Here is a 16,178-nt window from a genome sequence, read left to right on the forward strand (position 1 = left end):
GTGGTGGCAACGTGTTCAGTGGGGTCGAGTGATGTTCACTGATGAGTCCAGGTTTAGTCTCCAGTTTCAACGACGGTCGGGTTTCGTGTCTACAGACGTCCTGGGGAGCGCTTCGCTGACGTTAACGTTAGACAACGTCACCGTTTCGGTGGTGGCAGCGTCATGGTGTGGGGCGGCATCTCTATCCACCACAGGACCCCCCTCTATGTGGTGGATGGCAATCTGAATGGAATCCGCTATCTGAATGAGATTATCCGGCCGTTGGTTCTCCCAGGCCTTCAGCAGATTGGCGGCGGGGCAGTTCTGCAGGATAAAACAATGCCAGACCCCACCGCGCCAGGGTGGTAACGGACTTTCTCAGACAACAAGGTATCGCCAGGATGGATTGGCCAGCATATTCGCCTGACTTGGCCCCAATAGAGGGGGCCTGGGACGAATTAGGCAGGAGAGTTCGGGATAACCATGCCCCTTCGGCCAACCTTCATGATCTGGGTCAACTTCTTATGGCAGAGTGGCAGGCCATTCCCCAAGAGTTCTTCAGACGTCTGATCAACAGCATGAGGCAACGATGTTGTCGAGTGTATTCCGCGCCAGGGGTGGATTCACACACTATTTAAACGAATGTACTGTGTAAAATCCATGTTTTGACAACCTTCAACTTTGACAGTTATGTCATGTGACTTTCTTGTATACAGTGACGTTTATTTTGTGGTTTTTTGTAAATATGGAACAATAAATTAAATTTTTGGTGTAGTTTACATCATCAATCTAATACACTCTGAAACTTATTTGGTTATAAATTTTTGACCCTTAAATTCTTTTGAGTAGTATATATATATGTACGCACACACACACACACGCAATTGGCTCATCATGGTTAGGAAGTAACATATACTAATAAATTATTAGTTTATAAACACTAATCTTTTTAAAACTGGATATAGTTTTTCAATCGAGATCCTTCGTTTATTTGGTTATAGTATAATATAACTGTCATTTCAACGGTTTTTATATACTGAAAAGCATAAGTGTTTTGAAAAAACCCCGGGGAACCATTCTCATTCTTTAAAAAAGCATACAAACTATAATAACATAAATGTTGTTCCTAAACAAGGAACGATGTATCTGTTCAGAACCCCATTATTCGAAAATGCCCAATAGAACTTAATTAACTCGTAAAAACTTCAAGATAAGTTCAGGGTGGAATCGAAATGATTCAATCACATTTTTGTCTACCAAATATATCTTCCCTTGGCGGTCCAAGATGATTACACTCTGCGGTATAAATGCAGTATCAATGACAATACCTAAATCTCAAGTTTTCATTTGAGAGGGGTTTAGTTCTGAAGTGCGATGAGTTGCAGGTTCGATTGCCCTTTTATGGACATATCCCCCACCCCGTTCCAACCAATGCATCATGATTGGTACAGCCCCCCCCCCCCCCCGCCCCACTCACAAAAATAAATAAAATAAAATAAAAATAAATAAATAAAAATAATAATAATAATAATAAATTGCAGGCTACCCTCTCTTTCCCGAGTAATAACTTAATAAGATTTTGCTCCTACTGTCATATGGGTATTACCAATATGTGGTAAACATTTCAAGTATTCATGTCGAATGCGGGAAGCAGGAACTCCATTAACGTGCCCATATCCAAAAGGTTCAAGCACGCCTATCCAGGGTCTGAGATCTGACATGGCCAGTGGACAGTCCTGGGACAGGATGTCGAATGCCTTATGAATAGTGGCAGGATCAATACTGCATACGAATGACGTAATGCTTGAGTCGCATGCACGTAGGCTAGTGCAAGTCTGATGCACATCGAGTATCGCCAGGTCGCACTTGTTAATCAAATGTAAGTGGCCCGTCAGAGTATGTTGACGTATCTGATAGTACAGCAGGGGTCAAAATACTGCCGACCCGACTGGTTTCTGCCGGTCAACATCACCACAGGTCAGGAAATTTGTTTTGCCTGTCGTCCAGTCGGACCGACAATTATTTTATGTAGATATAATCACTCATTAATTCGAGTGAATCATGTTCGGTCTGGCGGGTTTTTATTCGAGTCGGCTGAATTTTTAGCTTAACTCCCAATATTTTTCAAAATGGTGTTCACTGAGGATGACAAAGCTGTCACTGAAGCTTGGTTTACTGAGAGAAAAAATGGGGTGTAAAATGCAAACTGAAGGAATTTTGTATAAAACACTGATTGATTAATTCGGTAAACTATCGTATCTAACTGACCACATCCGAGGCCTACATGGTATTACTTTTATGGTTTTGGAGGCAGCGGGGAAGGGGGGGGGGGGGATATTAGTGGCCTAGGGGCGTAAAATACTCAAATACATTTTTGAGTACAAGTTGGGTGGGGTGGAAGGACCATCTCATATATCCATTGCTGCAGTGGGCTCTGCCTCTCTCTCTCTCTGACTCTCTGTCTGCTGCCTGTCTCCGTCTCTCTGTCTGTCTCTCTCTCTCTCTCTCTCTCTCTCTGTATGTCTGTCTCTCTCTCTCTCTCTCTCTCTCTCTCTCTCTCTCTCTCTCTCTCTCCTCTCTCTCTCTCTCTCTCTATGTGTTGAAATAACCATTTGTCAGACTCCAAATACCCTAGTTTAAAATGTGCTGAGACGTCGTTAAACAAAACTTCATTCCCTTTCCTTGATGAAGATACACCGACAATATGTCTGGTTAGTGCACACTGTGATCAAAGCTAAACTCCAGGCTTTGAAAAACGAGCAAAAGCAATCAGCCGATTGATTTTCTCTGTCAGAAAACAGCTACCACGCCTAAATTTCCATCACATCTAGCACATTGCCATAGTGACAGTCATAGCAATATGACAACATATATTAATTATTTTTTGATAGTATGAACACGAAGGGTTGGGTTTTTTGGTCGATATTCTCGAATTATTATTTTGTCATGCATGTCATTTTTGAAATCTTCATTAACATGCGACAATTATGAATTAGTTGTTCAGTAGGTAACGGGCCAGATTTCCCGGAATTGATTGAAAAAACATGAAATGTTGGTGTGCATTTACTTTGTTACATGTAGAAACAATAATTATTGTAACCCAACATGGTTATGAATGGCAAACACCACCAAAACAGCTACCATTTCCAAGATGGCTATCAAATATATTACAAATAACTATTTAATTTATACAGTTAATTATGAAATTATGTTCTGTTTATGATAAAGATATACCATTTCATATATATACTACTCAAAAGAATTTAAGGGTCAGACGATATTTTCGACATTATTTTCTGAATGTCAATTATATTAGCTAGACCATAATGTCACGCATGGTATTGTTCCATTTTGACGAAAGTGGGTCTAAGCAACCCATAAATGAATTAAAATCCACTGTCGTTGACACTGTCGACTAGTTCTAATGGCGAAAACATGCTTACATTTGCACGTAAATTAGGGCGAAAGCGAAAGGTCTGCTAAGTGCCCATAACTTGCTTTTTCACAAAGCGCTTCATTTGCTCGCTTTGCATGTGTATTCCATGTTCCCAATGCTGAATTTCCGTATAATTGGAGCTTGCGTTCGTGTACGGTGCACACTCTAAATTCGACAATGGTACGACGTCAACTGACTATCGAAGATCGAGGAAGGGCTATTGCTTGGCTTCCGGATGGCAATACGCAAAGAAATGTTGCTCTGAGACTTGGTGTCAGTCAGAGTGTCGTTGGCCGACTGTGGCAGCGGTACCAAGCAACGAATTCTGTTCGAAATCGTCCACGTTCGGGAAGACTCCGAAGCACTACAAATAGAGAGGACCGCTACATCACCAATATGGCTCTACGTCAACGCACAACCACTGCACGCCGATTACGTGACAATCTGCGGACTGCGACTGGAACTCGAGTGTCTGATCAAACCATACGCAATCGTCTGAGAGCCAATAATCTACGCTGCCGTCGCCAGGCTGTTCGACCACCACTCCTACCACGTCACAGAACGACCAGATGTCACTGGTGCACGCTTCATCTGTGGTGGCAACGTGTTCAGTGGGGTCGAGTGATGTTCACTGATGAGTCCAGGTTTAGTCTCCAGTTCAACGACGGTCGGGTTCGTGTCTACAGACGTCCTGGGGAGCGCTTCGCTGACGTTAACGTTAGACAACGTCACCGGTTCGGTGGTGGCAGCGTCATGGTGTGGGGCGGCATCTCTATCCACCACAGGACCCCCCTCTATGTGGTGGATGGCAATCTGAATGGAATCCGCTATCTGAATGAGATTATCCGGCCGTTGGTTCTCCCAGGCCTTCAGCAGATTGGCGGCGGGGCAGTTCTGCAGGATAAAACAATGCCAAACCCCACCGCGCCAGGGTGGTAACGGACTTTCTCAGACAACAAGGTATCGCCAGGATGGATTGGCCAGCATATTCGCCTGACTTGGCCCCAATAGAGGGGGCCTGGGACGAATTAGGCAGGAGAGTTCGGGATAACCATGCCCCTTCGGCCAACCTTCATGATCTGGGTCAACTTCTTATGGCAGAGTGGCAGGCCATTCCCCAAGAGTTCTTCAGACGTCTGATCAACAGCATGAGGCAACGATGTGTCGAGTGTATTCGCGCCAGGGGTGGATTCACACACTATTAAACGAATGTTCTGTGTAAAATCCATGTTTGACAACCTTCAACTTTGACAGTATGTCATGTGACTTTCTTGTATACAGTGACGTTTATTTGTGGTTTTTTGTAAATATGGAACAATAAATTAAATTTTTGGTGTAGTTTACATCATCAATCTAATACACTCTGAAACTTATTTGGTTATAAATTTTTGACCCTTAAATTCTTTTGAGTAGTATATATATATGTACGCACACACACACACACGCAATTGGCTCATCATGGTTAGGAAGTAAATATACTAATAAATTATTAGTTTATAAAACACTAATCTTTTTTAAAACTGGATATATTTTCAATCTAGATCCTTCGTTTATTTGGTTATAGTATTAATATAACTGTCATTTCAACTGTTTTTATAACTGAAAAGCATAAGTGTTTTGACGACCATTCTCCATATCTGTAAAAAGCATACAAATATAATAAACATAAATGTTGTTCCTAAACAAGGCACGATGTATCTGTTCAGAACCACCATTTATTAGAAAATGCCAATAGAACTTTAATTAAGTTTACTCATGCAACATTAAAACGAAATAGTTTAATTCGATAATTTAAAAAAAAAGATGTCAATACTGACTACGAACAGTTCAGAAAACAAATTGTTAGTTTAATTTTATTTTATTTAAATGGGTCTGTAGTTATATGCATGTAGGCCTACTTCACAGAGCAATAATGAACAATATATCTAAATATTATTAATACTAGTGAGCTCTGTATCGTATTCAAGTGAGTAAGTCGCTGGACTGTCAAGTCAGTCACATTATCTTTATTACAAATAACTTTCTAATTTCAATAATAGTCTGTTTTAACCCTGTTCTAGGAGCTTGCTGCGACTGTCTTCTAGACTGTCTACATCATCACATACCTCATGCGAAAATACGTGACTGGCACGAATGGCCACACGAGACAAACATCTGTCCCTCATTGGATAAACATACGATTGGCTTCTCCTAGGTGATGACCCGGTCGCCACAGCCATATCATCCAATGAAATAAGCAGCATGGAAATTGCTTTCTTTATGACGTATAAGAAACCACACACACACACACGGCTGAAACTCATAAAAAAATACCATTATGTTGTTGATAAAAACCTGGATATTATGTTATTATTTATTATGTAATTAATATGTAATTGCCAGCCATAAGCTGAAGAGTGAGAGGCAAGAGAAGGCAGCAGAATTGTGAACCTCTTTGTTTCCAGCCTTTTTACTATTAAAGTATGCTAGAGGTAGTGATGGGAATCAGTTGGGATTCCATCATCGATCATCGGTTATAATCGGTTGACACCAACCGATCAACTTTCGATTACACAATTGATTAGACTTCAAAGTTCCATGACCATAATAAGGCTTTGAATTATAAGGACCATGTACTTATTGTCGTGTGCACCCTGCAAATGGCTAATTGTACCTTTATTAACTATTCAATCTATTTTTTCGTGATGTACACATGAAAACAAACTTAAACCACTGCCTATTTCCATCAATTTTATTATCTAAGCTGGAGGAACAGTTACAGTTAACATTTCCCCACACAATCGATTATGGATTGTTATAATCGATTATCACATCGTATGAGCCAATGCGATAAATTTTCGATTATAATCGATCACTGGAACACCACTAGTTAGAGGTACTTCACATGCTAATTGCACTAATATTCTCTGCTTCTATTTTCGTCTTAAAATAATAATATGAAAATAATAATTAAGAAAATTAGGATTTGCTTTTTTCAATTAAAAAACTGTACCTGGGTATTTTGTACCCGGTATCATTTGGGTAAGAATTTCAAGTCGAATGCCATATAGTATGTAGTGACAGCATCAGTATTGCATGTCAAAGGATGTAATGCTGGAGTGGAGCATGTCTGGTGTACAGCGAGTACCACTGTGTCTCACTCGTTGGCCAACTGCCACACACAGGTAGCATGTCAGATTATTGTTACTGGAAAGTCTCCGATAGTAAAGATATCTGTAAGAAATAATGTTCAGTGATGGTGTCAAAGCTACCACTGAAGTTTGTTCTACTGAAAACAATATGGGAAGCAGTCTTCTGTAAAAGTCTGAACAGGCACGGCGGAAACAAGTAGACATTGGAATTGGGGGGTGGGGGGGGGGGGGGGGGGGGGGGGTGGGGGTGACAGACCGAAGGGGTTCGTGGATATGCTCCCCCGTAAAAGTTTGAAAAATAGATGTCCTGAACTGCAATTCCCTGCATTCTACAAGTAAAATGCATCTCTACCTTAAGATTTACTACCAACATTTTTGATTCAGAATAACTGGAAGGGTTAGTGCTCCCCACAACTGCTCCGCCGTTCCTGTTGAAAGATTAGTTTTCAAAAATATCTCAAACAAAAATGTTAGACATTGGATCACGATACTGAGCTCAACGTGTGAACTGGATTGATTTTGTGTGTGTGTGTGGGGGGGGGGGGGGGGGGGGGGAGAGGGGGCGTTGCTAATCTCCTTAAGTAAACTAAGGTACGTCAAATTTGAAGTTTCTGGCATTACCCTTTTTATATATATATGTAGTTTTAATGCTATCACTATTTACAGGGCAAATGACTTTATATTTTTATTACAAATGGGTAATACAGATACATCTGGTTCAAAATATTATTATACTGGTTTAAATACTAAGTTAATGATCAGTAAAGAGTGGATTTTTTATTTATTTTTGGTTGGGGGTGGAAAGGAATGTTTTATTTCACAATGCCCTCAACATATTTCAATCATGTGGTTATATGGAGGCCAACCACACAGATGAGAGGAAACCTGCTGCACCACACAATGGGCTACTCTTTCCAATTAGCAGCAAGGATCTTTTATATATAGCATCCCACAGACAGGATAGTACACACCACGACCTTTCTTACAACAGTTGTGGAGCAATGGCTAGAATGAGAAATAGCAGAAAAGATCACAAAATGATGTTGACCAATCCCACCTGTTAATATTAACAGAAATAAATTGTTTAAACCAAATTATATTAGTATCAATGATAAAGAATCATTCTCAGTGTACTTCTAAAGCAATACATGGCCCCTATCAGGACCAAAATATTTTCGTATCTCTTAAAATCAAAAGCTAAAAAAAAGGGGGTAAATCACCATGAAAGACAATCTTGATTTGTAACAATACATAATAAACCCATACACAAAAATTCATATCCATATCAGATACAGAAAAAAGGGTACGGAAAACTATATGTGGGAGAGGAAGACAGACAGAAGTGTGGAGACAAAGCTTATAGTTTCCTCCGGTTGAACCAGTAGGAGACTTAATAAAGTTTTATTATTTCTTAATGAATAAAACAGACAACTAACAAATTGCAAAATAGTTAAAAATGACACATTTTATTTCTTTCAAAAATTAACTGAAAGAATAACTGTTACACAGAGGAAACACCAATACAAAACGACAAGTATACATATATTGTAAAACAAAAAAGTAAATGAAACGGCAGTTTGCTAAAAATTCATACTGAAAATATTGCACAGTTATAGTAATATAGAAAGTAAAATGTTTCTCTGTTTTTGACAAATAATATGCACCTGTATAATAAAATCATAAATACAAGATGGATTTTGCTACTTTGGTTATACAGTTAATACTAGAATAGTGTAACTTTTAAATAATACACATACAGGGCTCAAAAAAGCCTGTGGCCAGGTCGCCAAATGCGACCAATGTCCCACTTGGACAACTTAAATATTAAAACATAATGGCGTTAATCGCCCAAATAATATTATTTGGGCAATCTTCTTTAGAGCAATAACATATGAGCCACTATTAATATTTGTATCGCATATATTTATTTCACATTAAAATCTTGCTCGTGGTTCATGGTTCGCTTACCTTAATTTACCTTATTATTTTTTGGGCCATCATATTTTTTTGTGAGTTTTGAGCCCTGCACATGTACAAATATTATATACTGATGTCCAAAAGAAACTTTACATACATAAAACTTGAATAATTTGATAAATAATGTTTCTAATTGAAAAGAACCAATTTAGAAACCACCTTACACTTTGCATGTTGAAATTCATGACAGTTTCATATCACACTGTACCATTTGATGGTTTTCTTTAATACAATTTCAAGCCCTGTAAAGTTTCTTTTGTGTGTCAGTATAGTTTTATTAGTCATTCCAAAGACACTACATACAGACTATTGCTAAAACAATAATCTTCTGATTAAAATGTCTCTATCAACATTGCTCATTCAAGCCTAAACAGTGGTGCTGAATTTATCTGCATGCAATATACAGCAAAGCAATGGCATTATAAACAAACAATATATAAATAATTAATTAAACAATTAGTTTTTCATCTGTGATATTGTATTCTTTGACAATCAATATTTGAATTCCCACTCATAGTAAAGTGTAATCATGCAATCAGTCCATGTCCTCACTAACGGATTCTACACTCACTCCACCACTCCCAGTGCTACATCAACAACCTCACTGTAACATTATATCAACCCCTGCAATTGCCCACGACAATCAGCAATGCCATGGAGGTTTTAATCTCCACAACACTTTTTTTTCTCCACTGCATGCTTTTTGCTGTAGACCATTTTCTTAATTGCAAGGGTTATTTTGATATATATTTATTAATTTTGACTAGAAATCATGCAAGCATTACATATATATAGAGGTTTCATACATAGTTACCAACCAAATTCCATGCCGTACAATAATTTTGTAAAAGACATTTTCCTAAAAACCTCTTCAGGATTATTGTGCGTTTATCAGTAATATTATAATGTCTGGACATGAATTGCCAATCACTAATTTTAATTTTCCATCACATTCCATGGCTATATATATATATATATATATATATATATATATATATATTAAATTTAACATTTAAATTTTAGCACATTGTAGCTCAGTACAACCAAATTTTAATTAAAATGCTATAATCTACCTGAATTTAAAACCTATGCTTCTAAGCTTAAGATGTACTCAAAATATTTTAACAGACAGAACAAAATAGGAGTCCTTTGTCATTACTAGTAATAGCACCATTACCATAAAGTTGCAATATTGAGTATGCTGCTATTTAATCCTTTTTACAACAGATTATAGTTCTTTTTTTCCAGGTTATGTCGAAACAAAGCATTTAACGTTATCAACACTGGAAAAATGGGACACCTTTGTATTGAAAATGGAGATAAGACATATTATATTGCATAAAAGCAATTAATGGTGTCCATGCATTAGTAGGTTGGTTGCCTGGGGGGGGGAGAGAGAGAGAGAGAGAGAGAGAGAGAGAGAGAGAGAGAGAGAGAGACTGACTTAGATCCTTTTCACCGACAATATTAAATAAGTAAAACAATGTAGAAAGAATGATATAAATATCAATCATGTATATGTACAATGTAATATATTATACAAGTATATAGCATAACATCTGCTAATATAAATTAAATACAAATAGCTACACCATTAAAATATTACAAACTGTGCTTTCCAAAACAGAATAACTTTCTGTCAAAAAAGTGTATACTTCAAATGAAACATTTTGATGAACATAAAATTCATTTACCTACCATGTGAAAAAACAATGTATGGCCAAAATGTTGTCAGCCATGTATATTTACCATCTGATATTTCATATTTTAATGCCTCACAACAAAGCAAGAGTTCAGTCAATGCTTATACATATATATTGATTTTCATACCACGACATATGGATAGCTTGTTAACACACTTTTTATTGATTGGATACAACATTTCTTTACTATTAGGCCACAATATGTTGGCTGTTGTTTTATGAAAATTTCCATCCATCTGTAAACTTGAACCAGGATTTTTTTGTATTGCAACAAGGATAAAACTGCCACAAATAGAGACTTAGAAACATAATAAATTACACAGATAAATAATACACTCAATAAAATTAATGAAGGGCCTGTAGAAATGGTAATTATTTGATAGTGTTTAGCATCTCAGTGTTTCTGTCAGAAAAATATTTCTGGGTATGGCGCTATGGAATTGAATGCCTACCCGAGAAAGAAAATGGGTGAAGTTTAGGGTTAGGATTAAGAAAATTATACAGTGGTGATAAGAGTAATTAATTTTGTCGAAAGGGTTAACTTAAAATAATAAAATCTGCAAAACAATTTGGGTATGGTACCATACTCGTTTTACTCTCTGGCAGAAACCTGCATGTTTTGATCACAGATGACCTCTCAACATTGTTTCAGTATAATTTGACACCTGATACATGCAACAATTATTTATTTGGCATGAATTCATTATACGTTGGTTCATGACGATACCTGTCATTTTGTTTGCTTTAAATTGTTTCTTAAATAATTAATTTTATTAATACAACATCCACACCTTACAACAGAAAAAGATTCATATTTAAAGAAAAAATTTGAATACATCCATTGGTCCATAAGTTTGTCGAGTAAACAATACAATCACACCTGTTCAAGTGACCACCTTTATTCAGCAGACACATCTCAAGAACCTAGTTTTAATAATATACATTGTGTAAACAAAATTTATAAAATAAGTCCACTGGAGTCGCATACATCTACCAGGTAAAGTAATGCTAATTTAGCTTCTTCTTTTCCATAGAAATTTACAATCAACAACTGCTAATATTGCAGTTTTTGGTGGAGGTTTTTGTTATTGTTCTAATATTCCACTAAAAATAAAACATTTATGGGCAGGCACATCTGAATGTTTTGTTGCTACATGAATAAATTTGTTTTGCCTGTCGTCCAGTCGGACCGACAATTATTTTATGTAGATATAATCACTCATTAATTCGAGTGAATCATGTTCGGTCTGGCGGGTTTTTATTCGAGTCGGCTGAATTTTTAGCTTAACTCCCAATATTTTTCAAAATGGTGTTCACTGAGGATGACAAAGCTGTCACTGAAGCTTGGTTTACTGAGAGAAAAAATGGGGTGTAAAATGCAAACTGAAGGAATTTTGTATAAAACACTGATTGATTAATTCGGTAAACTATCGTATCTAACTGACCACATCCGAGGCCTACATGGTATTACTTTTATGGTTTTGGAGGCAGCGGGGAAGGGGGGGGGGGGGGGGGATATTAGTGGCCTAGGGGCGTAAAATACTCAAATACATTTTTGAGTACAAGTTGGGTGGGGTGGAAGGACCATCTCATATATCCATTGCTGCAGTGGGCTCTGCCTCTCTCTCTCTCTGACTCTCTGTCTGCTGCCTGTCTCCATCTCTCTGTCTGTCTCTCTCTCTCTCTCTCTCTCTCTCTCTCTGTATGTCTGTCTCTCTGTCTCTCTCTCTCTCTCTCTCTCTCTCTCTCTCTCTCTCTATGTGTTGAAATAACCATTTGTCAGACTCCAAATACCCTAGTTTAAAATGTGCTGAGACGTCGTTAAACAAAACTTCATTCCCTTTCCTTGATGAAGATACACCGACAATATGTCTGGTTAGTGCACACTGTGATCAAAGCTAAACTCCAGGCTTTGAAAAACGAGCAAAAGCAATCAGCCGATTGATTTTCTCTGTCAGAAAACAGCTACCACGCCTAAATTTCCATCACATCTAGCACATTGCCATAGTGACAGTCATAGCAATATGACAACATATATTAATTATTTTTTGATAGTATGAACACGAAGGGTTGGGTTTTTTGGTCGATATTCTCGAATTATTATTTTGTCATGCATGTCATTTTTGAAATCTTCATTAACATGCGACAATTATGAATTAGTTGTTCAGTAGGTAACGGGCCAGATTTCCCGGAATTGATTGAAAAAACATGAAATGTTGGTGTGCATTTACTTTGTTACATGTAGAAACAATAATTATTGTAACCCAACATGGTTATGAATGGCAACACCACCAAAACAGCTACCATTTCCAAGATGGCTATCAAATATATTACAAATAACTATTTAATTTATACAGTTAATTATGAAATTATGTTCTGTTTATGATAAAGATATACCATTTCATATATATACTACTCAAAAGAATTTAAGGGTCAGACGATATTTTCGACATTATTTTCTGAATGTCAATTATATTAGCTAGACCATAATGTCACGCATGGTATTGTTCCATTTTGACGAAAGTGGGTCTAAGCAACCCATAAATGAATTAAAATCCACTGTCGTTGACACTGTCGACTAGTTCTAATGGCGAAAACATGCTTACATTTGCACGTAAATTAGGGCGAAAGCGAAAGGTCTGCTAAGTGCCCATAACTTGCTTTTTCACAAAGCGCTTCATTTGCTCGCTTTGCATGTGTATTCCATGTTCCCAATGCTGAATTTCCGTATAATTGGAGCTTGCGTTCGTGTACGGTGCACACTCTAAATTCGACAATGGTACGACGTCAACTGACTATCGAAGATCGAGGAAGGGCTATTGCTTGGCTTCCGGATGGCAATACGCAAAGAAATGTTGCTCTGAGACTTGGTGTCAGTCAGAGTGTCGTTGGCCGACTGTGGCAGCGGTACCAAGCAACGAATTCTGTTCGAAATCGTCCACGTTCGGGAAGACTCCGAAGCACTACAAATAGAGAGGACCGCTACATCACCAATATGGCTCTACGTCAACGCACAACCACTGCACGCCGATTACGTGACAATCTGCGGACTGCGACTGGAACTCGAGTGTCTGATCAAACCATACGCAATCGTCTGAGAGCCAATAATCTACGCTGCCGTCGCCAGGCTGTTCGACCACCACTCCTACCACGTCACAGAACGACCAGATGTCACTGGTGCACGCTTCATCTGTGGTGGCAACGTGTTCAGTGGGGTCGAGTGATGTTCACTGATGAGTCCAGGTTTTAGTCTCCAGTTCAACGACGGTCGGGTTCGTGTCTACAGACGTCCTGGGGAGCGCTTCGCTGACGTTAACGTTAGACAACGTCACCGTTCGGTGGTGGCAGCGTCATGGTGTGGGGCGGCATCTCTATCCACCACAGGACCCCCCTCTATGTGGTGGATGGCAATCTGAATGGAATCCGCTATCTGAATGAGATTATCCGGCCGTTGGTTCTCCCAGGCCTTCAGCAGATTGGCGGCGGGGCAGTTCTGCAGGATAAAACAATGCCAAACCCCACCGCGCCAGGGTGGTAACGGACTTTCTCAGACAACAAGGTATCGCCAGGATGGATTGGCCAGCATATTCGCCTGACTTGGCCCCAATAGAGGGGGCCTGGGACGAATTAGGCAGGAGAGTTCGGGATAACCATGCCCCTTCGGCCAACCTTCATGATCTGGGTCAACTTCTTATGGCAGAGTGGCAGGCCATTCCCCAAGAGTTCTTCAGACGTCTGATCAACAGCATGAGGCAACGATGTGTCGAGTGTATTCGCGCCAGGGGTGGATTCACACACTATTAAACGAATGTTCTGTGTAAAATCCATGTTTGACAACCTTCAACTTTGACAGTATGTCATGTGACTTTCTTGTATACAGTGACGTTTATTTGTGGTTTTTTGTAAATATGGAACAATAAATTAAATTTTTGGTGTAGTTTACATCATCAATCTAATACACTCTGAAACTTATTTGGTTATAAATTTTTGACCCTTAAATTCTTTTGAGTAGTATATATATATGTACGCACACACACACACACGCAATTGGCTCATCATGGTTAGGAAGTAAATATACTAATAAATTATTAGTTTATAAAACACTAATCTTTTTTTAAAACTGGATATATTTTCAATCTAGATCCTTCGTTTATTTGGTTATAGTATTAATATAACTGTCATTTTCAACTGTTTTTATAACTGAAAAGCATAAGTGTTTTGACGACCATTCTCCATATCTGTAAAAAGCATACAAATATAATAAACATAAATGTTGTTCCTAAACAAGGCACGATGTATCTGTTCAGAACCACCATTTATTAGAAAATGCCAATAGAACTTTAATTAAGTTTACTCATGCAACATTAAAACGAAATAGTTTAATTCGATAATTTAAAAAAAAAGATGTCAATACTGACTACGAACAGTTCAGAAAACAAATTGTTAGTTTAATTTTATTTTATTTAAATGGGTCTGTAGTTATATGCATGTAGGCCTACTTCACAGAGCAATAATGAACAATATATCTAAATATTATTAATACTAGTGAGCTCTGTATCGTATTCAAGTGAGTAAGTCGCTGGACTGTCAAGTCAGTCACATTATCTTTATTACAAATAACTTTCTAATTTCAATAATAGTCTGTTTTTTAACCCTGTTCTAGGAGCTTGCTGCGACTGTCTTCTAGACTGTCTACATCATCACATACCTCATGCGAAAATACGTGACTGGCACGAATGGCCACACGAGACAAACATCTGTCCCTCATTGGATAAACATACGATTGGCTTCTCCTAGGTGATGACCCGGTCGCCACAGCCATATCATCCAATGAAATAAGCAGCATGGAAATTGCTTTCTTTATGACGTATAAGAAACCACACACACACACACGGCTGAAACTCATAAAAAAATACCATTATGTTGTTGATAAAAACCTGGATATTATGTTATTATTTATTATGTAATAATATGTAATTGCCAGCCATAAGCTGAAGAGTGAGAGGCAAGAGAAGGCAGCAGAATTGTGAACCTCTTTGTTTCCAGCCTTTTTACTATTAAAGTATGCTAGAGGTAGTGATGGGAATCAGTTGGGATTCCTCATCGATCATCGGTTATAATCGGTTGACACCAACCGATCAACTTTCGATTACACAATTGATTAGACTTCAAAGTTCCATGACCATAATAAGGCTTTGAATTATAAGGACCATGTACTTATTGTCGTGTGCACCCTGCAAATGGCTAATTGTACATTTATTAACTATTCAATCTATTTTTTCGTGATGTACACATGAAAACAAACTTAAACCACTGCCTATTTCCATTCATTTTATTATCTAAGCTGGAGGAACAGTTACAGTTAACATTTCCCCACACAATCGATTATGGATTGTTATAATCGATTATCACATCGTATGAGCCAATGCGATAAATTTTCGATTATAATCGATCACTGGAACACCACTAGTTAGAGGTACTTCACATGCTAATTGCACTAATATTCTCTGCTTCTATTTTCGTCTTAAAATAATAATATGAAAATAATAATTAAGAAAATTAGGATTGCTTTTTCAATTAAAAACTGTACCTGGGTATTTTGTACCCGGTATCATTTGGGTAAGAATTTCAAGTCGAATGCCATATAGTATGTAGTGACAGCATCAGTATTGCATGTCAAAGGATGTAATGCTGGAGTGGAGCATGTCTGGTGTACAGCGAGTACCACTGTGTCTCACTCGTTGGCCAACTGCCACACACAGGTAGCATGTCAGATTATTGTTAATGGAAAGTCTCCGATAGTAAAGATATCTGTAAGAAATAATGTTCAGTGATGGTGTCAAAGCTACCACTGAAGTTTGTTCTACTGAAAACAATATGGGAAGCAGTCTCTGTAAAAGTCTGAACAGGCACGGCGGAAACAGTAGACATTGGAATTGGGGGTGGGGGGGG

At 38.1% G+C, this 16,178-nt stretch overlaps 1 long non-coding RNA gene across 1 annotated transcript; it reads left to right on the forward strand.

The window, feature by feature from the left end:
* The first annotated feature begins 1,818 nt into the window (after window positions 1–1,818).
* LOC121371933 lies at window positions 1,819–5,748 on the forward strand. Its single transcript, XR_005957853.1, has 2 exons — window positions 1,819–1,956; window positions 5,476–5,748. It is a non-coding gene; the product is annotated as an uncharacterized LOC121371933 (long non-coding RNA).
* The last annotated feature ends 10,430 nt before the right edge of the window (window positions 5,749–16,178 follow it).

The sequence above is a fragment of the Gigantopelta aegis genome, chromosome 4 (assembly GCF_016097555.1).
Source record: "Gigantopelta aegis isolate Gae_Host chromosome 4, Gae_host_genome, whole genome shotgun sequence".
Classification (NCBI taxonomy): Eukaryota; Metazoa; Mollusca; class Gastropoda; order Neomphalida; family Peltospiridae; genus Gigantopelta; species Gigantopelta aegis.